Genomic DNA, 25055 nt, shown 5'->3' on the forward strand with positions numbered 1-25055 from the left:
TTGCAATTTTACCAATTTAATAAAATGAAACAACCCCTTCAATTGTGCATTATTGCTATTCTGGGATAGCCAGATAACAACTCCTAAAACTGCTGTTGTGGATAATGTACTTCTGAACTAATGAATTAGTGATGCATTTATAAATGCTTTTTAAAGGACCTAGATATAGCAATATATAGTACTAGCTGAAGAGCCCAGCGTTGCCCAGGCATAGTAACTAACTGCTGTCCCGCTCTCTCCCTCCAAAGCCCTGCTCTCCATCCACCATCCCGCTCTCTCCCTCAGCAGCCCCTGTCTCCACTGGCCATCCCGCTCTCTCCCTCCGCAGCACCACTTTCCACTCATCGTCCTGTTCTCTCCTCTCCACCCGTGTTCCACTCTCTCTTTTAACAGCCCCGCTCTCCAGCCGCCATCATGCTCTCTCCCTCCATAGCCCCACTCTCCATACGTGTCCTGTTGTCCCTTCACAGCCTCGCTCTCTCCCTTCACAGCTCCGCGCTCTCCCGCCACAGCCACAGCTCTCCACGCACCGTCCCACTCTATACCTCCGCAGCCCCGCTCTTCTTCCATGCTCCTCTCTCTCCCTCGCAGCTCTGCTCTCCATCCACGTCCTGCACTTTCCCTCTGCAACCCAGTGGGCAGGGCTATGTGGAGTGGGCATGGCTTGATACATATGCACATACATACACTCAGCTTTATACAGTGTGTCCGTAAAGTCATGGTGCATTTTTGACCAGTCACTGGAAAGCAACAAAAATCGATTGAAATGTGAAATCTGCTCCAAATAAAAGAAAAACTCTCCCAGTTTCATACGTATTCAGTGAAGTTCGATGTGGGCTCCATTTGTTGCCCTACACACATCCAAACGATAGTGATGTTCTTGCCACACACGGGTAAGGACGTCTGGTGTAACTGAGTGAATAACGTCTGTGATTTTCTGTTTTAAGTTATTAATGTCGTTGATACATTCAATGTACACATGCTGCTTAGCATAACCCCAAAAGTAAAAGTCTAAGGGCGTCAGATCCGGGGATCGTGGTATACTTTCCTGTGACTGGTCAAAAGTGCACCATGACTTTATGGACACACTGTATATATAGATTGCATGGTGGCCTTTATAAGGAATATTTATACCAAATAATATAGAATAATAATATAACATCTGAACAGCATGCAGTAGCCAGAAAGGGATTTCCTTTGATTCCCGTCAGTACCTGGAGGAACATTTTCGCATTGTCACATGGCTGCGCATGAATTGAAAGTCATTTTGGTTTGCTGAAGCAATTTTTAGAAAAGCTTTTGACTATATATATAAAACATCACCAGGCAAGTGAGCAGCTGGGACAGCGCCAGGTACACGGCTCATACTGCAGGTACTTACAATCAGGAGAGTGTCTCACCGGAGAAAAGGAGGAAGACAAAAGAGAAGGATTCTGCATATTTCCAGTACACTCAATGGTCATGATAGAAATATATTTAGAACTTTGATATAGACACATAATATCACTACAGCAAACTATGCAATATATTGTGTATTTGCTACTGGGGTAGATGGAGTTTCCACAGCTGTAAACACAAGTATCCACAATACTCATGCATTATACATAGGCCAATGCAGAGGCAGGCTGCAGCTGCCCATGATCTGCTCTCTGGTCCAGACTACTGATTAAAACATGAAGGAAACTGTTGCATTGCTCGCTGCTGTACCGGTCATTGTAAAAAGCCTTTTATTAAAGGATCAATATATAAGGAGCTGCTCAAATCAATTAGAAGGTAAATATTATTGGAGATTCCAGGAACTGGACAAGCAGTGATCATGAAAGAAGTGACCTTCTAGGCAGTAATCTCATGGCTGATAACAGGGAACAAAAAACTGTCCTCACAGAAAGGGGCCAAGTATGTGTATGGGGAAGATGCAAACACTTATTGAAAGTGTATGGTCACACTTTGGGAGAATCACATGGCCGTATAACTCAGCTGAGGATCACAACGCAATGCTCTGACTGGCCGTCGGCTCTCCTGTCAGGAGTGTGGCAGCATGTGTTTCTATGTAGCTGTCACACTTGAGTAGAGATAGCCAACGGCCAGTCCATCCATTGCTTTGCAATCCTCGTCCAAGTTATTCAGCCGTGTGACTCTCCCCAAAAGGTGCCAATACACTTTCAATAGCTGTTTGCGTCTTCCCCATACACATACTTGTTTCATATTCACCTCCAGTGCAAACCAAGAATGAGGCATTTTGAAATTCAACATGCTCAACCTCTCTTTACCCAAATATCTCCCATATCTAGGAATAGTGTGGCACCCTTACAATCAAAATTGGTAGTTTGGGTAATGTGTATGGGAACCTTAAGATATTAAGCTGACAATGTACCTTACATAAATATCAGAGCAGATAGCCAATTTTTTAGTATTAACCAACAACCCAATGAGGGCAGCTCTGCCGACATGGAGTGGAAAAAACAGTTGTTGGACTTCAACATGCCTGAGTCCTGATCATTTGCTCCTGGGTCTCCTGTGAGTTGCTGAAGATCTCGATCAGCATGGACATTTTACCGATAACCCCCTGTATTACTGAGGTGCAGGCACTGGTTATCTATTGGCGCCTATTTAGAGTACAGTGTGGTACTACCTGTCCTGTACTATTCTTTACCTATGCAAGGTGGGGACAGCACCTTTATCTTTCAGGAACACTAGGTCTTTTATAGAAGATCCTACAGGAGCTCATTCCCTAAACATAGAACATGATGTACAGCTTTCAGTAGTTCTCTAAGACTTGATTTAATAATTAGTTTTGTACTTATTTTTCTTCAATCCTTACTTTATTTCATTTTGGGTTTACATTTTGGAACCAATTACTAGTTTTTCATAAAGTTATCATCAAAAGTCACAATATTTTCAACTTGGTATTCTAAAAGCCGATCATATTGTAAGTAGACACACTGCTTTATTAAAACGTTGTATGCAACAATTCAAATGGTTAGCAAGTGATGGCAAATCTCTACCTGACCTTTGGGACCCCCATCAATCCTTAGAGTAAAGGGATATTCAAGGTTTCTCAATATACTTTATACATGCACCAGTAAACACCACCAATTGCTTTGATTTCACGTGAGCTTATACCGTTGGGCTTAATAAAAAACTATGGAGGTCATACCTTATCATACCAATCCCGTGAGGCATGAGTAACCATCAAGCATGCACCCATTGATAGGAGAGAGGTATATTTAAGGGGGGGACAGCCTTGCAATTTTTCTGCAGGGTAAGGACATGATTCGAAGCATCCTGTACACTAAGAGCAAATCCTTTGGGAGGTGGCGGTGATGATTTCATCATCCTGATGAGGCTGAGCCTCCCTCCCCCTCCAGTTTCTGAGATGAGAGACCCAGGCTGAGCTCACCAGCTCCTGTCACGTTGTTCTGTTTACGCCTTATCCTGTGCCCAGCCTCCTGGCCTGATGCCTTGTTACATAGAAGGAGGCCTGCAGCATATCGCAAAGGAGGATACCCAGTCCCATAGCACAGACACCAAGGACTGAGAATGGGCGGCAAATGTTCTGCCATGGAATGTTTACATTGGATTTACCCTTACTCCCCTCTGCAGTGAGCTTCCAGTGCATCATCCTTGTCCTTGCCTATAGACCATTTTCAGCCCTTATGTAGCCCTAATGAGGTGAATCTGCAGCAAACCCCTCCTAACATCCTCCTTCTCTGCAGGTAAGATGGCTGTGCTCTCTGCATGTAAACAATTCATTCCAAGCTGCCTGACTCATAGGGAAAGTGAGGAGGAAACGTGCTTGGCATGATCCCACAGTTTATCTAGATAATTAGTGGGGTGGGCATCGCATCCTCTCTGATTCGGACAACATCGGTTGGGTTGAGAGAATCTGTTGAATTAATTTTCACAGTAGAATAACTTTTTAAAGTTCCCAGTTATAGCTCATGTGATGTGTCCATGGTGCTGAAGCCAAGCATACAGCAACATATCCCATCGGTTATTGAGCATACCATGTTGTGTCATGTCCACTCTCATCTCTCTCCTTCCATATTTAGTAATTAGTACATTAGCATTGGCATTCTTTTCCTTTATTTCCTAAAATGATGATTATGATAACCTTCACGTTGAGGTCATTAGTTGCAACAAGGTTTTCGCAGCCAGAACCTAAAAACACATTTTTAGGAGACTTTCTGAATGTCTTAAAGTTGAATTTCCTAATCTATGACTGTAATGAAAAATGGAACAATAATTCTTATTTTTTATGTTATCAGTCACACATAGTTGCATGTTTTATAAAGATTTCTGATTACTGACTGAATATCATAAAATGTGAAACTTGAATTCTTTAAAGGTTCTAACTGAATTTGTCTCTGGTCTGTCTCATGAGAATGATGCATCCTTTAAATATAAGAAGAAACTGATCCCTTTCTTACATTGCTTTAGCTAAGAGTCCATTTCCTCACCAGATCCTGCAATCTCGGCACATATTTTCAGGGTTGTCAGTTCTGTGACGCACTTTGTAATCAAGCTCTGCGTAAAATTGTAAAGAAGCCAAAAAAACAGGAACAGCATGCAGTGGAAACCACCTACTAAAATCTTGGCACGTTCTATATTCACCTCTCTCTGGTAGCTAATTGGTTAATACTTAGTACATTCATATTTTCTTGGTGAAGAAAGCAACTTAGAATGGAGTCTCCTCCATTACGAACTATTACATATGTCCCATAATAACCCATCCTTTCCCATTCAGTTATAGATTGGAACAAGTTAGGGGTCGACTGTTTTTGATAATATCAGCTATGGTTTGGGTCAATAAGCCAACATATATAAACTATTGTCAATGGTTGATTTTGGTATACCCTCTGTGTTATCATTGGCAGCACGCTTACTCACAGGAAGTCTTAAGTGGACTGTACGACTGTAAAAAAAAAAAAAAAAAATTACGTAATTGAGAATAATAAATGGTGGCAAACTCACCTTCTAGCTTTCCCAACCCAAAGATCATGCACAGACTGGGGTGAGTAGTTCACTGATAATTATTTTCAATCCATGGCTATAGTTTGGGCATTTTTACTGTCAGATAACACCATTAAGGTACTTATACACTTGATCGCTCACTCAGCTAACAGCTATCTCTCACAATCCCCTTTATACACATGCCCACTAAATTGGACCAAATATGCATGTGTTTTCAATGTGGAGAGGGTAATGATTTGCATTACTGCCAGACATTTCTTCCACTTATAGCCAAGAATAAATTCAGCATGCCCAATCCTTCTTTCCTCGAAATTACCTGTAACTAGGTGAAAATGGTAACCCTAACCTAAAACATATTAGGCTGCCAAAAAAGTTGGTTTCACACTAGTTTTCTCGTATGTCAATGGGGACTGCCCTATGATACCTTATTTTTCACCTAAAGTAAAAAGTCATCATCCTTATTAAGCAACAAACAAAGTATCACTGCTCTCTAGCACTATAACATGAAAACATGAAATATTCTAAATTTGAATTGCATTACTGGTATAGAAAATATAAAAAATTGAGAATACTTAGCACAAAATTGGCCAATTCATGTATACCCAGCAGCCGTAAAAAGGCGATTCTCGTAGCTGGGAACCTGCCTGTCTGAATCCGCTCTTTGGCTAAAGCCTACATTTATATGGGAAGATAGGATATGCTGTAATTAAAAATGCCTGAGGCTGATAGGTAGAGTGCTCAGTCAGAAAGCCTATGTATACAAATATCAAAAGACTGACATTCACTTCCAAACCGAAATCAGGTGTGAACAGGTGCTTACTAACAGTAACCATCTCCATATATTGTATAACCAACAAATAAAGTAGCACTCTGTATATGCATTTTATGTTTGCATGCTATAGCACTACAGAGTGCTACTTTAGTTGTTAGTTATTTATGGAGATAGCTACTCTTAGTAAGCGCCTGTTCACACCTTATTTCTATTTGGAAGTGACAGTCAGTCTTTTGATACTTGTATACATAGGCTCTCTGAGCACTCCACCCCTCAACCTCATATGTTTTTAATTACAGCAGGATCCTATTGTATCTTCCCATATAAATGTAGGCTTTAGCCTAAGATCATATTCAGACAGACAGGTTCCCATCTACGAGAATCGCCTTATCGCGGCTGCTGGGTACACATGAATTTTGCCAATTTATGCGCTAAGTATTCTCAATTTTTCATATTTTGTAGTTCTATAATCCAATTCAGATTTCACATATTTCATGTTTTCATGCTATAGCGCTACAGAGGAATGCTACATTATTTGATAGTTACATATAGAGATGGCTACTCTTGGTAAGCACCTATTCACACCTGAATTCTGTTTGGAAGTGATAGTCAGTCTTTTGATATCATCCTTATAAAGGATGTAACATCTGGACTGGACATCTATCTGAGAAATCATTTTCATGGAGTTATTTTCATGGTGAGTCCAAACATAGAGGTTATATGATCAAGACACAATGATGGCCACATATTATGTAAGGAAAGATGACTAGTGGGATTATTGTCATGAATAAAGTAAATACATAGAATATTCCAAAATGCTTTATAATTTAAGGTTCTCACTTTTTCTGGTGTTAATTGTAGATGATGCTGTATATACGTGACACAATCAGAAAGCAGTCAACATGGCCCTTTTTTCTGCTTGAATGGACAGCTTTGCATTGATTTTTCTCTTGAGCTGGAACAAAATTGAATGTGAGCTAGAGTAGTATCACATTAAATTACTTCCTGAAAGAAGCCATGTCTGCTGCATTTCCAGAAATAGATCTTTGTTCCATATTGTTGAAACAGAATAATGCACAGGAATAAATCGGCGTGCTTACATGAGCGTCTGAAAACCACTGTGATCTGCCTAATACTGCAGTGGCTTCACTTTGTGGCATCACAGCAGCTACAACACATGCTAGAGAATTCAGGTACTTCAATCAGAGTAGTCTATATATGGCCGAATACCAGAAGATTCTAAAAATAACTGCTTCCTTCCTTTTGGGAGTCATTTATGGTGGATTCAGATGGTACTAAGTTACTCTACACATCCCGACACTGTAACCAAAAATAAGGGAGAATAACAATACAGAGACATATCGTGTGATACAAAATAGGACTTGTATTTCCTTAAAAGTCCATAATTGGCTTCGCGTTTGTCATCATTAACTTTAACTTCACATATATATATATATATATATATATATATATATATCTAATATATAAAGCTCAAAGTGTGTATGTATGTGTGTGTGTGTGTGTGTGTGTGTGTATGTATGTATGTCCGGGATTGGCATCCGCACCGTCGCAGCTACAGCCACAAAATTTGGCACAGTCGCACGTCTGAACCCCGAGAGCATCCTAAGCTATGTTGTGAGGCGAAATTTTAACCCCGCGCGTTCCAATTCACCAAACAAATTTGCCCCCATCTACATACTGGGGAAAAAGTGTGTGAGTGTCAAGCCCCGCCCCTCATTATGATGTCACAATGCCCCTATTTGCATACTGGGGAAACAGTGTGTACATATCAAGCCCCGCCCCTCATTATGATGTCACAATGGTTGCCATGGCGACGCTGATGTCATCATAGGTTGCAAGCCCTGCCGCCGCTCATTATGATGTCATAATGGTTGACTATGGGATGGAGGATGTGTGATGGGTATATGGGCACTGGACTGTGGGATGGAGGATATGTATGATGAGTATATGGGCACGGGACTATGGGATGGTGGATATGTATATGGGCACAGGACTATGGGATGGAGGATGAGTCATGGGTATATGGGCACTGGACTGTGGGATGGAGGATATGTTTGACGGGTATATGGGCATGGGACTATGGGATGGCGGATATGTATATGGGCACGGGACTATGGGATGGAGGATGTGTGATGGGTATATGGGCACTGGACTATGGGATGGAGGATATGTATGATGGGTATATGGGCATGGGACTATGGGATGGAGAATATGTATGATCAGTATATGGGCACGGGACTATGGGATGGAGGATGGGTATATGGGCACTCGACTATGGGATGGCGAATATGTATGATGGATATATGGGCATGGGACTATGGGATGGAGGATGTGTGATGGGTATATGGGCATGGGACTATGGGATGGAGGATGTTTGATGGGTATATGGGCACGGGACTATGGAATGGCGGATATGTATGATGGGTATATGGGCACGGGACTATGAGATGGAGGATATGTATGATGGATATATGGGCATGGGACTATGAGATGAAGGATGTGTGATGGATATATGGGCACTCGACTATGGGATGGCGAATATGTATGATGGGTATATAGGCATGGGACTGTGGGATGGAGGATGTGTGATGGGTATATGGGCATGGGACTATGGGATGGAGGATGTGTTATGGGTATATGGGCACGGGCCTATGGGATGGAGGATATGTGTGATGGGTATATGGGCACGGGACTACGGGCCTATGGAATGGTGGATATGTATGATGGGTATATGGGCACGGGCCTATGGGATGGTGGATATGTATGATGGGTATATGGGCGCGGGACTATGGGATGGAGGATAATTATAATTTGTTATAACTAACCACAGTTAGTTACTATGCCAGCAGCGCCGGGCTCTTCAGCTAGTATATATATATACTGTATATATATATATACGCATATCTCATCCACATGTTGGAGTCGTGCTATAGCAGCTTTGATAATTGTATTGCGAAGCCGTTCATCATGGAGGCTACATAAGCAGCCACCCACACAACCAGCAAAGCCGCACGATTATATCAGTGTACCATACCACATTCTTTATTTTTACTTTTACAATATCTGTAGGAAAAGGCATGAGAAACTCATACTTTGGAATCTCTCTGAGTCAGCTACTTATAAATGTGGTTAAAAATGGTCTTCTAGGAAAGTGGTCTTCTCATATTAGGACACTAATATAGACCGAAGACAGGAAAACATAATATACTGGTCTATATAGCGTGATCTCCTCAAAGTGTTGGTCTTTTAGAGAGGTCTCACTGTACACTCTTGGTAAAGAAGGTTGTATGAATAGTAGGCTTTGGATAAACTATAATTGATTATAGGGTTTGGCCACTACTTTTTCTATCAACTGCCTATCCACAGGATAGGCCATCAATATATGATTGGTGGGGTACGACACTCAGCACCTCAGCTGATCAGCTGTTGCCGATGCTGGCCGGAAGTTCTCAGATGCTGCCGGAACACTGCAGCTACATCATTTCTATACTGGCTAAGGCCCGGGTACATCTGGGAACTACAAATTTACTATAGTTTTGACGGCGCTGTTGTTTTTGAGCAGCATCCGAGAAGTTCAGCCACCACCCACAGTAACTAATTGGCAGGGTGTAGAGTGCTGCACCCCCACCGATCAAATATTGATGTCACATAATATGTGGCCAAACTATTTAGCCAATTTTAGTGGCTCCTGATTAGAAAAAAAATCTAAGTAGTACAATTTTGTATCCAATTTACAAGCAAGGTTTTGTAGTTCAGTTTCTCTATTGATTTCTCATGGTTGTTAAGATCTCGGCCTGCTGTCATTTCTTAAGTAACGTCATTGTTTACTTCTATAGTGTGAAAATCTGTCCCACTCATGTGAGGATCAGAGATGTGTCTTGTAATGAATTTCCACCTTTTATGAAATTCTTAATTTCAGTGTGAGTCCACCAATGTGGGCGCCATTTTGTGGCAATTAATGGTTTCCCTACTGATCTTGCTAATACAACAATGGATATAAAAAGATCAGATTTTGAGGAGTCAGTTTTGTTTTTGTGCATTTTATTTAGCCACCCTAGGGGTCTATTTGAAAAAAAGATTTTAAAACATTTTCCTACACAAAATATGAAGTAGCTAGAGCTTTTTATGAGAATAGGTTAAGAAACAGTTTTCAGTGACGCAGAAAATATAGATAAGAGGATATATTGGATCTGAGCATGGATTGCTTTATCAGATCTCATCTAGCTTCCACATTACCAGTAATTCTAATATATTAGGATAATATCACATCGTAAGAAGTTATACACTGATTTTTCTCTTCCAACTTTTCAAGGATCACTGCTAATACTATCTATTAAGAACTTGAGTTCTAAAATGTGTCTATAGACCTAAGATAACCCTCTGCCAAATGATCGTTTAGTCGACAGCTATTCATCCATACAAATTATTGCACAGCTTGGGTGATTTGGCGCCGACTTATCTATCTACAGAACAAAAAAGATTGGAAAAAAAATTCAAACCACCCAATTGATATATTCCCTGAGAGTTGGGAGCCTCGGGCAGGTTCGTACTACTTTTATCTACTGTGTATGTGAGCCGGTAAACTACATACATGAGCGCAGAAATTCTCATGGTTAAAAATCTATTTCCATCGTCACAACCTTTTGTCTTTATTCTCCCAATCCCAATGAGCGAATTATTTCTAAACAAATTGATTTCACTGTAAATTTCTAAAAAATTGGTATTCTAATCAATTTGCTCAAAAGCAAGAAAATGGTGGCCATTTGGCCATAATGTTGCTGAATTCTAAAAGCTGACAAGAGGTTAAAAATATATACTGTACTCCATTTTTCTTAGACCTCTCCAAACCTTTTTCGCTGATACCGCTACCTGCCTAGTCCACAGATGGCTTCCCTTTTGTGTGCTCCACCCTTAAGTTCTTACAGTAGTTGCCACCACTGGCTAGGCCCCACAAGGTCATAAGGGAATAATGTTTTTCAATGTCAATGAGGAGATGAAAGTATAAGAGTATTTTAGATTTTAAATAGTTTCAGGCAACTTTACAACTGGACCAAAATAATTTGATGTGGCTTTGTCAGGGGTCAGGTCTCCTGCTGTTTTTCATTAGTGTCACTTGCTTTTCCAGCCTTGTTAACCCTGTTTCCAAGTTTTTGAGATGTATTGCTGTCATCAATTTCTAAATGAGCTACTTTTGTAAAAATGTCTAATGCTCAGCTTCTGGTCTGTGTCCTATGTTCTGCTGTGAATAAAATACGGCTGTAAGAGATTTTCATATTCATAAATTCTTGCTTTCTTTACATTTTACATGTCCCAACTTTAAAAAAAATGGGGTTGTAATAGAACATGAATACCTGATGAACTTATTTGGGGTTTAAAAATATACAAGAGAACTCTGACAATCTACATATGGGCAGGTGGCCAGGCATGATTATTAAGAGGCAAGACATTGCCTGAGCGCTTGTGGCCTCACCAAGGGTGCACCGAATATCCTCATTTGCACATCAGAAAAAAAAACTGCTTTGAGAGATTCCCATTAAACAAATTACACTGTGTTACCAAGGTTTTGTCCCTCAGACAATTTTGAGTGTTCCTGATAGATTTTTTTTTCATGCTGATTTCAGAAATGACTTCAGATTTTTCCTATCAAGCAAGGTTTTTGAGAAATGATACGTAACATTATAATATTCTGCTATAATTCATATATGAATTTTTTCTGAAACAGTATATTCTGAATTTTCCACTAAAATAACATAAATCGCTGATCTACACATACAGTATGCAAGCACTTAATATGCGAATTCCGCAGTGAATCATCGGCTGACCGTGTACGCAGCATACCACATCTCCTGGGCAGGGGAGAAATCAAAAGACAATACTGACATACTTAGAGCATGGCTGAATGGATCACGACCTTCAATGTTGTTCGCTGTCCCAATGATATGGAGAGAGCAGAGAGATCATGTAACAGAATGCTACTTCTGCCTTACAAATGTAACAAGATATTCAGCAAAGAGCAAGAAATCAATAGAATATCCTAATCTTCCTCCAGCCATAAGACCAGTGCTACACAATGAAAGTCTTTGTGTTCCAAAGCTGCCCAAAATATGGACAATGGAGGACGACGAAGATAAACTAACAATGTCAGTGGAAAATGAAACTGCTGCAGACCCTGACTTTGAGCCTTCAATATCTAATCCACATCTGTTCAGTCAAGCTGATCTGAGTGACTTGGTGAGAGATTTGAAATTGTCAAAGAGGCAGGCAGAATTATTGGGATCAAGGCTACAAGAACAGAATCTCTTATTACCAGGAACAAGAGTTTTTGTTTTTTGCAGTCGTCAAGAAGACCTTAATCAATTTTTCAACCATGTCGACAGTTTAAATATCTATCCTTCTATACCTATTGGACATGAAAGAAACGTATGAGAATACGGAGTTACTGTTGGCCCACATTAATTATAGAAACTATAACTGGAACATACATGATGATCTAAAAGTTGTTGCACTTCTTCTTGGACTGCAGCTTGGATATACCAAGTTTTGTTGTTTAATTTGTGAGTGGGACAGTCATGCATGAGAAATGCACTATTTCAGAAAGGACTGGCCACACCGCGAAAACCTGGTTGCTGGACAGAAGAATATTAAACATAATCCTCTCGTTGATCCAGCAAAGATATTTCAGACTCCTTTCCATATTAAACTTGGGCTTATGAAGAATTTTGTCAAAGCAATGAACAAAAAATCGGAAGCCTTTTCTTACTTGTGACAGAAATTTCCAAAAATAAGTGATGCAAAGATTAACCCCTTAATGACCGTCAATACGTCTTTTAACTGACCTGAGATATAACAGAATATCATCCTCCTACAGGTGATCATCTAGCATCTGTCAGCTGTGCACTATAGCTGAAAACTTGCTGCATCAACCACGATCAGTGTTATCATCGTCCATATCTGTTTAACCCCTTAAATGCTGCTGTCAATAGTGACTATATCATATAAATGTTTTAAAGAGTGTGGCTTCTCCCTCTTTATCCCATTTGGCACTCTGAGATCATGATTGTGTGGTCCTGATGTTTGCCATGGCAATTCATGAGTAAATAGCGTCCTTAGAGTCTGCCGGCTACACTGACCTGTTCAAAAGTCAGCAACATTTAGGTGGTAAAAATCAACTTTTTCATTCCTATCATGCCATTTTGTATTAATTCCTGAAAAGCACCTGAAGGGTTAATAAACTACCTGACAGCAGTTTTCAATAAGACAAGGGGTGCTGTTTTTAAAATGCTATCACTTTTGGGATTTTTCCAATATATACGACCCCAAAAGTCACTTCAAACCTGGAGAGGTCCCTAAAAAAAATTATTTTGTAAATTTCCATGAAAAAATGAAAAATTACTGCTACATGTTTCAACCTCCTAAAATGCTAACAAAATAAAATAAAATGTTTCAAATGGTGCTGATGTAGAGCAGACATGTGGGAAAAATTATTTATTAAAGTTTTGCTATGGTATGACTATCTGAATTAAAGGGATAATCATTCAAAGTTTGAAAATTGCTAATTTTGTACAAATTTGTCATTTGTCATATTTGTAAATTTACCATGATTATAAAGTATAATGTGTCACGAAAAACAATCTCAAAACTACTGGATTTTGTCAAAGCGTTCCAGAGTTATTATCACATAAAGTGACACTGGTCAGATTTTTAAAATTTGGCTCTGTCACTAAGGGGTTAAAGAAGGTATGTCTATTGGCCAACAGATCAGAGATATCATGAATGACCGTAGCTTTGATGGTCTTTTGCAAGGTGCTGAACAAGTGGCATGGAGAACCTTTAAAGATGTGACCTTCAGCTTCCTTGGCAACAGCAGGGCACCGAACTTTGAACAACTCGTGGACAACATGCTCACACCATATCATTTCATGAAATGCAATATGTCACTAAAAATGCATTTTCTACATTCTCACTTGGACTTTTTTCCAGCCAATCTTGGTGCCGTTAGCGATGAACACAGCGGAAAAATTTCACCAAGACATTGCGCTGATGGAGAAAAGGTACCAGGGAAAGTGGAGTGCGTCAATGCTGGCTGACTATTGCTGGAATCTTATTCGAGAAGCACCTTGTCATGGTTTGAACAGGGTTCTTGCCCTGCACTCACAGGGTTAAGTGTTCGTGGCCTCTTTCTGGATCTGGGAGGGGTATTTATACTCACTCTTTACCAGGGTTCTCTGTCAGCTATACTGTTGTTCTGGTGTGTCTGACCCCTGGTGTGCGTATATTCTGCGTTGCTTGTTTGCTTCCCGTGTATGACCCGGCCTGTTCCCTCACTCTGTACTCTGTCTCTCGCTTTGGTACTATTGTCTTCTCCGGTTCTGACCTCCTGGCTTGGCTATCGTTACTCCGTTACAGTTTGTCCCTATTGTACCGTCTATTGCCCGTTCTGGTTTTCTGACCTATTGCTACGTCCTGACTATCCTTTCTGTCTAAACCCTGTGGTACTGTATTGCTATCTGGTGATTTGACCCTGGCTTCGTCTGGTTTCTGTCTCTGTCTATGCCCTTTGGTAACATTGTCCCATAGTTACCTTTCTAGGAGTTTCCCTGCAGCTCTTAGATCTGTGGAGCTTAGGCCACGCCCCCAGCAGTCATGTGCTTCAGGTCCTGATACTCTGAAGCACGCATCGTCACCGCTGCTGCCCTGCTCCACAGGTATCTTTGAGTACTGTCTTTGTACTCAGGACACCCGCACTGGCTCAGTGAGCAAGTGCAGTGCGGTGTTCCTGACATTATAGCTGACCATTTCAGTTTTTTTTTCCCCCTCTGAGGAAAAAAAAAAAAAAAAAAAGTGTGTTATCCTCATGGATCCCATACAAGCTTTGGCTGGTCAGGTCAAGCACCTGACCCAAATGTTCCACAAACTTAATGTGGAACAGCGCATGATGGCCCAGACCCAGCAACAGTTGGTGGATACGGTACAGGGGGATGCCGCTACAGGGGATTCTTGTGCTGGGGATAGAGATGTGTCATTGGCATTCCCAGAATCTCCAGTCAAATTGCCAGACCTTTTCTCAGGGGATAAAAAGGAGTTCAGGTCTTTCAGAGAAGGATGCAAGCTTTTTTTTTCTCTGAGGCCCCACTCTTCCGGGGATGAGTTCCAGAGGGTGGGGGTCGTCATATCCCTACTTCGGGGGGCTCCACAGGCATGGGCTTTCTCTCTCTCTTCCTCTGCTCCTGAACGCATGTCTGTGAATTTGTTCTTTGAGGCTCTGGGGCACATTTATGATGAGCCTGATAGAGTGCGTCTGGCAGAGGATATGGTGATGAGTGTGACATAGGGAAGGAACTCTGCTGAATGGTTCTGCTCTGAGTTCAGACGCTGGGCAGCGGAGGTCTCCTGGGATGACGCTGCCCTCCGGGGTTTGTTCTGTAGAGACCTGTCCGAACGTTTGAAAGATGCCCTAGCCCTTCATCCTCCACCGGATTCTTTGGAGGACGCTATGATCCAGGCTGTCCGCATGGACCGTAGGCTGCGGGCAAGAGGGGTCATGCTGCAGGAGACCCCTTTATTCTCCAATCTGAGAGACTCTGCATCTAGTCCTGAGCCCATGGAGATTGGTGCCACGTCATTGGAGGAAAAAGAGAGGAGACCCCGAAGAAACAACCAATTGTGCTTTTACTGTGGATCCGCTGGACATTGGAGAAGGAACTGTCCTTCTTGCCCTTCTTCAGTGAAGCCGTCAGGAAAACGACTGAGTCTGGGTAACAATCGAGGAGGCTGCCCAGACTCCCAGGTACCCTTTTACTCGCTTACTAAAATTCTGCTTCCGGTGGAACTGGAACTTACAGGCGGTCCGGTTGGGACTACCGCCTTTGTTGACTGTGGTTCTTCTATTAATCTGATCGATGCCAAAGTTGTGACTTTTCATAAGATAGGGACAGTCAGGTTAAAAGATCCTGCTAAAATCGTGGCAATTGATTCTTCTCCTATCACCCAGGAGGGAATTTGTTTCATGACTGATACCTTTTCTCTGAAAGTGGGTTTCACTCACGTAGAAAAATTAAGATGTTTTGTCATAAATAATCTGCAGGCTGGACTGATACTGGGTATGCCTTGGCTTCAACGTCACAATCCTACTATTGACTGGGACACAGGGGAGATCATTCAGTGGGGTTGTATGGCTAACGGTCTATGTTGTAACTTGACAACCCTTGTCACCCCAGTAAAATCTGTGTCAGTGTCGTCTGTCAATCTGGAAGGTATTCCGGAGTGCCTGAAAGATTTTGAAGACGTATTTTCTGAAAGTGAGGCTGAGGCACTACCACCACATAGACCTTTTGATTGTGCCATTAATCTAGTCCCTGGAGCCAAGTTACCCAAGGCTCGCCTGTTCAATTTGTCCAGGCCCGAACGTCTAGCCATGAAGGAGTACATTACTGAGAGTCTCCGCAAAGGGCATATTAGGCCTTCTGTTTCACCTGTGGCAGCGGGCTTCTTTTTTGTTAAGAAAAAAGATGGTGGTTTGCGGCCGTGCCTCGACTTTCGGGAATTAAACAAAATTACTGTGAAAAATACATACCCTCTCCCCCTAATTCCTGATCTATGTAACCAACTCACCGGGGCCAAGTGGTTCTCTAAACTGGATTTACGTGGGGCATATAACCTTATAAGAGTCCGTGAAGGGGACGAATGGAAAACAGCATTCCTGACGACTGAAGGGCTGTTCGAAAACTTGGTTATGCCCTTTGGTCTCACCAACGCTCCTGCTGTTTTTCAGAATTTTATTAATGTAATTTTCTCTGATTTAATCTGTCGTTTTGTGGTTATCTATTTGGATGACATTCTGGTGTACTCGGTGGACAGTCAATCTCACTTGCACCATTTGTGGATGGTTCTCATGAGACTGAGGGAGAATCATTTGTATGCCAAGCTGGACAAATGCTCATTTTTCATGCAAGAAGTATCCTTTCTGGGGTTGATTGTGTCAGGGGAGGGGTTCCGCATGGATCCTAAGAAAGTCCAGGCTGTTACGGAGTGGGTGCAACCTCATGACTTGAAAGGGTTGCAACGATTTTTGGGCTTTGCCAACTTTTATAGGAAATATATTAAGGGCTTTTCGCAGGTGGTAAAGCCTCTAACGGACCTCACTCTCAAGGGAGCTGATGTAAAAAATTGGTCTGTAGCTGCAAAAAACTCTTTCATGACATTAAAAAAGTGCTTTTCTTCAGCCCCTGTATTGGTACAACCCGACCCGTCAAGACCTTTTGTCGTGGAGGTTGACGCCTCGGAAGTGGGGGTGGGGGCAGTTTTGTCTCAGGGCCCTCTTACCCTTACTAACCTGAGGCCTTGCGCCTTCTTCTCTAAAAAATTTTCCTCTGCCGAGAGAAATTACGATGTCAGCAACAGAGAGTTGTTGGCGGTAAAGTTGGCTTTTGAAGAATGGAGGCATTTCCTGGAGGGGTCTGTTCATCCCATTACAGTCATCACTGATCACAAAAATTTGGCCTATATCGAGTCTGCCAAGAGATTGACCCCCAGACAGGCTCGGTGGGCGCTTTTTTTTTCTCGTTTTCAGTTTACCATCACATTCCGCCCGGGATCTAAAAACATCAAGGCTGATGCCTTATCCCAAAGCTTTGATTCGGTGTCCCCTCCAGAACCTCCCTCCTCCATTCTTCAGCCAGGAGTAGTGGTGGCCGAAATCTCATCTGAGTTACAGAGAGGGATTTTGGAGGCCCAGGCTCGGGCTCCTGGTGGTAAACCCCCGGGTAAATTGTTTGTACCGGAACGTTTCCGTCTCGGACTTATGCAGGAATTTCACGATTCTGTGTTGAGTGCTCATCCTGGGATTGCAGCTACCCGGGGGGCAATTGCGAGGGATTTCTGGTGGCCCTCTATGGTAACAGATATTAAAAAGTTTGTGACTGCATGTGGGGTGTGCGCTCGTTCTAAAAGTTCTCAGGTCCGGCCGGGGATTTGGTGCCTTTGCCAATTCCGGATAGACCATGGACATATTTGTCCATGGATTTTATCACAAATCTTCCTCCTTCCAGGGGCAACTCGGTGATATGGGTGGTGGTGGATAGGTTTTCAAAACAAGCTCACTTTGTACCTCTCCCCGCGTTACCATCTGCTGAAACCCTGGCCCGCTTATTTATGCAGCATATAATTAGGCTACATGGAGTGCCTATGAATGTGGTGTCAGACAGAGGGGTACAGTTTGTAGCCAGGTTTTGGAGGGCTTTTTGCAAAAAGCTGGGGATTTCGCTGTCCTTCTCCTCTGCCTACCACCCAGAGTCTAATGGACAGACGGAGCGCACGAACCAATCGATGGAGCAGATTCTGAGATGCTTGGCCTCTTCCAGGCAGGAGGACTGGTGTGAGGTATTGCCCATGGCAGAGTTTGCATTCAACGGTCGTGTGAGTCAGTCTACTGGGAAGTCTCCTTTTCAGGTCAACTATGGCTTTAACCCACATTTTGGAGAGTTTTCCCGTATGGATTCAGGTTGTCCTGGTGCTGAGGATGTGACACAACGTCTTAGAATTCTTTGGAGGGAGGTTCAGAGGAATATTTCCAATGCCCAGGAAAACTATAAGCGGTTTGCTGATAGGAAGAGGGGGCCAGGTCCAGCATTTGCAGTAGGGGAGAAAGTGTGGCTATCCACCCGCAATATCAAGCTTAAGATACCTTCTAAAAAGCTGGGCCCCAAGTTTATTGGCCCATACAAAGTTGTGGAGGTTGTTAACCCAGTAGCCTACCGACTGCAGCTGCCCACCTCCTTTAAAATTTCTAATGTCTTCCACAGGTCCGTGTTAAAGCCTGTGGGGACGGTGAGAGAGGATCCCTCATCAAATGCTCCACCAGTGCTGGTAGAGGGGCAGCTGGAGTATGAAGTAGGGCGCATTGTTGACTCCTGGTGGGTGCGCCGGAGACTCCAGTATCTGATACACTGGAAGGGGTACTCTCTGGAGGATCGGTCATGGGTTCCGGCCAGTTCGGTGCATGCCGATCGTCTGGTGCGGGCTTTCCACGCCAGATACCCAGACAAGCCTGGGGGTCCAGTGGCCCCCCCATTAAGAGGGGGGTACTGTCATGGTTTGAACAGGGTTCTTGCCCTGCACTCACAGGGTTAAGTGTTCGTGGCCTCTTTCTCTATCTGGGAGGGGTATTTATACTCACTCTTTACCAGGGTTCTCTGTCAGCTATACTGTTGTTCTGGTGTGTCTGACCCCTGGTGTGCGTATATTCTGCATTGCTTGTTTGCTTCCCGTGTATGACCCGGCCTGTTCCTTCACTCTGTACTCTGTCTCTCGCTTTGGTACTATTGTCTTCTCCGGTTCTCACCTCCTTGCTTGGCTATCGTTACTCCGTTACAGTTTGTCTCTATTGTACCGTGTATTGCCCGTTCTGGTTTTCTGACCTATTGCTACGTCCTGACTATCCTTTCTGTCTAAACCCCGTGGTACTGTATTGCTATCTGGTGATTTGACCCTGGCTTCGTCTGGTTTCTGTCTCTGTCTATTCCCCTTGGTAACATTGTCCCGTAGTTACCTTTCTAGGAGTTTCCCTGCAGCTCCTAGATCTGTGGAGCTTAGGCCACTCCCCCAGCAGTCATGTGCTTCAGGTCCTGATACTCTGAAGCACGCATCGTCACCGCTGCTGCCCTGCTCCACAGGTATCTTTGAGTACTGTCTTTGTACTCAGGACACCCGCACTGGCTCAGTGAGCAAGTGCAGTGCGGTGTTCCTGACACATCTGACACGGATTATAAATGAAAGTTATCTGCAAAACACTTTTGAACAATTGCTTTTGCTACTGACATCGATGCACATGTATGTAGTGTCTCGGACGTCATAATGTATAAGCTGTTGTTTCTTAAAAACCTTACTTGATACAGACTTTTGGAACAAATATTCGTGTTCAGTATATCAAAATCTATAAGATACAATAATATTTTCTCAGGGGACAAGAACTTCTCTGAAATTTGTTGCACAGTGTTATTAACCCTTTACCGACCGCCAATACGCCTTTTATCGGTGGTAATTAAGGGTACTTAAACCACAGCGCTGTGAATTCACGGTGCTGTGGAGTAAGTAAATAGCGCCCCCCAGTGTTGGATTTTCTCCGGGGTCTCAGCTGCAGGGGATAGCCGAGACCCCTGAGAACATGGGTCGGTTTTTACCGACCCCGCTTTTGCGATCGCCGTTATTAACCCTATAATGGCGATCGCAAAAAAAAAAGCCGCGATATTGCATTTAATTTCTCTTTCCTCTGTTGTGATCACACATCAGAGGAGAGAGAAAGAGGGTCCCCGATCCCCTCCTGGTGGTCCTGCGTCCTGCCGACGTCCTCCAGTGGGCGCCGCCATCTTGGATCCGGGGAAAATGGCGGGCGCATGCGCAATGCGCCCGCCGGGAATCTGCCGGCTCCGGCTGGCAGATTCCATTCATTCATTTTGATCAATATGATAATCTATCATAGTGATCAAAATAAAAAAAAATAGTGAATAACCCCCCCCGTTTATCACCCCCTTAGTTAGGCAAACATAATGAAATAAAGAAAATATTTTTTTTTTCATTTTTCCATTAGGGCTAGGGTTAGACTTAGGGTTAGGGCTAGGGTTAGGGCTAGGGTTAGAATTAGGGTTAGGGCGAATTATTGTTAGAATTAGGATTAGGGATGGGTTTAGGGTTAAGGTTGGGATTAGGGTTAGGGGTGTGTTGGGGTTAGGGTTGGAGCAATAATTGAGGGGTTTCCTCTATTTACCAACTTTGGGGGTCTAAAAATTGGGGGCTCAAAAATCACTTTTGTGGAAATAAAAAAGACTTTTTATTTTCACGGCTCTGGGTTATAAACTTCTGTGAAGCACTTGGGGATTCAAAATGCTCACCACACATCTAGATAAGCTCCTTGGGGGGTCTAGTTTCCAAAATGGGGTCAATTGTAGGGGGTTTTCACTGTTTAGATGCATCAAGGGCTCTGCAAACGCAACATGACGCCCGCAGACCATTCCAGTCTGCATTCCAAAATGGCACTCCTTCCCTTCCGAGCTCTCCCATGCGCCCAAACAGTGGTTCCCCCCACATATGAGGTATCAGCGTACTCAGGACAAATTGCACAAAAACTTTTGTCGTCCAATTTCTCCTGTTAGCCTTGTGAAAATAAAAAATAGCGGGCTAAAAAATCATTTTTGAGTACAAAAAAAATTATTTTTAATTTTCATGGCTCTACGTTATAAACTTCTGTGAAGCACTTGAAGGTTCAAAATGCTCACCACACATCTAGATGAGTTCTTTAAGCGGTCTAGTTTCCAAAATGGGGTCACTTGTTGGGGGTTTCCACTGTTTAGGAACATCAGGGGCTCTCCAAACGCAACATGGCATCCGATCTCAATTCCAGCCAATTCTGCGTTGAAAAAGTCAAACGGGCTCCTTCCCTTGGTTCTGAAGTAAATTTTTTCCAAAAAAAGGTTAAATGTTAATTTTTTCCTTCCACATTGCTTTAGTTCCTGTGAAGCACGTAAACTTCTTGATTGTGGTTTTGAGCACCTTGAGGGGTCTAGTTTTTAGAACGGTGTCACTTTTGGGTATTTTCTGTCATGTACACCCCTCAAAATGACATTAAATATGATGTGGTCCCTAAAAAAATGGTTTTGAAAATTTTGTTGTAAAAATGAGAAATGGCTGGTCAACTTTTAACCCTTATAACTTCCTAACAAATAAAATTTTGCATCCAAAATTGTGCTGATGTAAAGTAGACATGTGGGGAATGTTATTTATAAAGACATTTTGTGTGACACATCTCTCTGATTTAAGGGCATAACAATTTAAAGTTTTAAAATTGCAAAATTTTCAAAATTTTCGCCATATTTCTGTTTTTTCATAAATAAACACAAGACTTATCAAAGAAATTTTACCACTATCATGAAGTAAAATATGTTGCAAAAAAACAATCTCAGAATCAGAGGGATCCATTAAAGCGTTCCAAAGTTATAACCTCATAAAGTGACAGTGGTCAGAATTGTAAAAATTGGCCTGGTCATTAAGCTGTAAACTGGCTCTGTCACTAAGGGGATAAAACACCATTTCAGTATTTTTTAATCTCACTGCTGGAGTGCTGTCACTAATGTAAGTTCCCTGCCCCTAGTCTTATTCTCACCGACTCGCTGTATTCAGCTGTTTCCAGTGCTGTTCTGGTCCCAATCCGCCATTTTGTGGCAACAACTTCTGACTGAATGGAAATCAGAGGTAATGGTCCAAAGCTCTAACCCTATGAGAGCCTAATTCTTGGTTTCATAGACTTACATTGAAAAGTGACCTCTGGCTCCCCCCAGCAAACACCGGAGCATCCAGCAGGTCAGAATCTGCAGAAGACCAACTGGTTGTTAAGTATAATACTACGGGCAGGGACCTCACATTACTGACACCACTGCAGTGGAAAAATAAAGAAATGCTGGAGCGGTGCCTTAATATATGGAAATGGATTTAATCTATAATGATGAGGACACAAACACAGTGTGCAGAATAAGGCAGATCATAGCATGTTCTTTAAAGATAGCGGTTGCTCCTAGAATCTGAAGGTTCTGATTAATGTCGGATTGTGTTGGTTTTGGACCTTAGATCTGTTATATTTGTGCTGTAGACAGTTTTCAGTAAAAGCCTTCATCTGATGCTGGCTAAAGGCTAAAAATGCATTGTGACGTATGGCCTTCCATTGTGCCCGTCTTGTAGCGGAAAATTGGGGTAGGTCTGGCATAAAAAACATCCATAGGAACATTTTTTGTCTGCTTCGAAAAGCCTTCATCTGATGCTGGCTAAAGGTCTAAAAATGCATGCATGGTATTAAATTGTACTCTAAATGTCACTGCTCATTAAACTGCAGCCTGCCGTGAGCTTTTATGTGGAAGTACAGTATGACTTTATAAATAATTACTTATGAAGCTTAACTACGTATGAATGGTGGAATAGCAGCTCTGACTATAGCTATTAACACAGAGGTCATCATCGTTTTGCAGCCGGAGAGCAGAAAATGACTGCCTATTGTTGTCCAAACAGCAGGTTTAAAGCCTAATGGTGATACTTTTCACTATGTCATGTATGTGTAGCTGAGTGATTAGCTCTGCAGACCTACAATTAATTTGGGCAACGTCGGTACAGTCATCTACTTATTTTTCTTCCTCTAGGTTATTTGAACAACAAAATGAATAGCAGTGCCAGATATGTGACATGGCGGTCACTACTGGCACCCAACAGACCCCATTGGCTATAATATGCTCTGTGTGGGTTATCACCGTGTGTCTGCGATTTTACCATACAGAATAGTACAGCATGCTGAGCGGTTTTGTCCAACTTTACTGATCAAATCCACGACACTAAAGAAATACCTATAGGTTATATCAAGAAAAGCCAACTATGTGTTCCAGTACATTTGAATAAAGGCATTAATTCCTGATGTGTATGGGCCAGAAGGCTCACATAAGTCTATTCATACAAAAAAATGTGGACACAATAATTTTGAATTCAGGATTACCATTCAGTCTCATTGTTACTACTGTAAAATATCTGGCCCCCTCGCAATGTTCCTGCCTTTACAAACTTTTGTGCAAGAATCGCTTGTTTTAAATAGTTTACTGAATTTGAGCACGCTACTGTAATTGGATACCACCATTCCAGCAAGTAAGTTCATGAAATGTCGTCTTTCCTAAATATTCACCTGTGAGTGGTATTATTGTAAAGTGGAAGTGTTTAGGATCCATAGTAACTCAGCCACAAAGAGGAGATTACATAGTTACAGATAAGGAACACAAAGTGCTGAAGTGTGTAAACAAGTATGCAGATGCAACAATGTACAGGATGATAACACAGTGTTAACTTAACCAACAAATATTTATTTGAATAACACAAGTATAAGGTCCCAACGACCGCCGAGGTCGTTATACAGATCGCTGATCGTTGCTGCGTCATTGAGGAGATCTGCCTGTTTGGCAGCTAACTAGCAACCATGTAGCGACGCACCAACGATCCTTGCCAGGTTGTATCGTTGTCTTGATCGCTGGTGCGTCGCTATGTGCAACGGGGCCTTAAGGCCTGTTTCACACTTCAGTTTTCAGGCGTCAGTCACAATCCGCCATTTGGGGAAAAAAATAGATCTGACGGATTTGCCTAGTGGATCCGTTTGTTTCCCCATAGACTTGTATTGGCAGTGGATTGTGACGTATGGCCTTCCGTTGCGCCCGTCTTGTGGCGGATCCATCATAAAATTGGGGTACGTCTGGCAGAAAAAATGTCCATAGGAACGTTTTTTGTCTGCGTCGAAAAGACGGACAGTGACGGATCCGTTGCTGTCCGTCGTCTGGTAGAATGGACGCCTATGGGCGACGGATCCGTACCCGTCCGTCACATGACCGAATCAGTTGATGGATTCCATTTCTTTAAAGTGAGCATGCCCAGAAGAATTTCCTTTCATGAAATTTAACTCCAAAACCCGTTTTGGCACAAATCAATCTCTCTCTCTCTCTCTCTCTCTCCAGAATTCTGTAGCTTTAAATTTCCTACACTAACTGCTGTGATGGATCCTTAAAAAAAGCGGATCCGGTGCATGAGTTTTTTCCAAGTATGTAACGGATCCGTTTTTCAACACTTTGGCAGATTTAGACGCCACAAAACGGAAGTGTGAAACAGGCCTAAGTGATTCCTATGTAAGAGGGTGTGCTGTGGAAGATGAGATTCCCCAGAGCTGAGCATCATTTGTGACCAGGGACTGTCACCTACTGCCCAAATGGAAGCCTGCGGAACCAATAAGAGGGGTGAGTGTTTCAAGTAGGGCGAGTCTAGATGGAGCTCCAGGTCAGGTGGCATTCGTGACACAGTTCCCTGATATAAAAGGCTGGAGTGACTACACAGGTAGAGATTTGGCACCAATAAGAGAGAATATCAGGATGTATGCTTGGAGGGACGCTGCAGCAGAGACACTGGGATGCCACAGGGGTCCAAACCAGTGGGCTACTGTACACCCAAAAGTGAGATCCAGACTGCATCAGTGAAGATCTATGGACGAGATCATGCTGGGCAAGACCCAAGGCCCAATCCTCGTCCGTCTGGACCTGACAGATGACCATCACAGGTCAAGCATCAAAGATACGTTGAGGACCCCAATCCAGAAGTGAACATCTATGACAGTGACCATGAGGCACGAGTGAACTGGGCCATTACTTACAACATTGACATACGGGTACAGGGGTCAGTCTGGGGTGTTGCAGCAGATGGAGTCCAGTGTGTAGGAGGCCCAGAGAGC

General features: G+C 42.7%; 1 protein-coding gene across 1 annotated transcript in view; it reads left to right on the forward strand.

The window, feature by feature from the left end:
• The first annotated feature begins 3423 nt into the window (after positions 1–3423).
• CCDC92B (coiled-coil domain containing 92B) overlaps positions 3424–25055 on the forward strand; it is a 152225-nt gene continuing 130593 nt past the window's right edge. Inside the window, exon 1 of the mRNA XM_073565589.1 lies at positions 3424–3716. The gene's annotated coding sequence lies outside the window, so the exon portion shown is untranslated. The remainder of the gene's footprint in view (positions 3717–25055) is intronic.

This window comes from Dendrobates tinctorius, unplaced genomic scaffold (genome assembly GCF_039654945.1).
Source record: "Dendrobates tinctorius isolate UK_male_01 unplaced genomic scaffold, ASM3965494v1 ptg000016l, whole genome shotgun sequence".
Taxonomy (NCBI): Eukaryota; Metazoa; Chordata; class Amphibia; order Anura; family Dendrobatidae; genus Dendrobates; species Dendrobates tinctorius.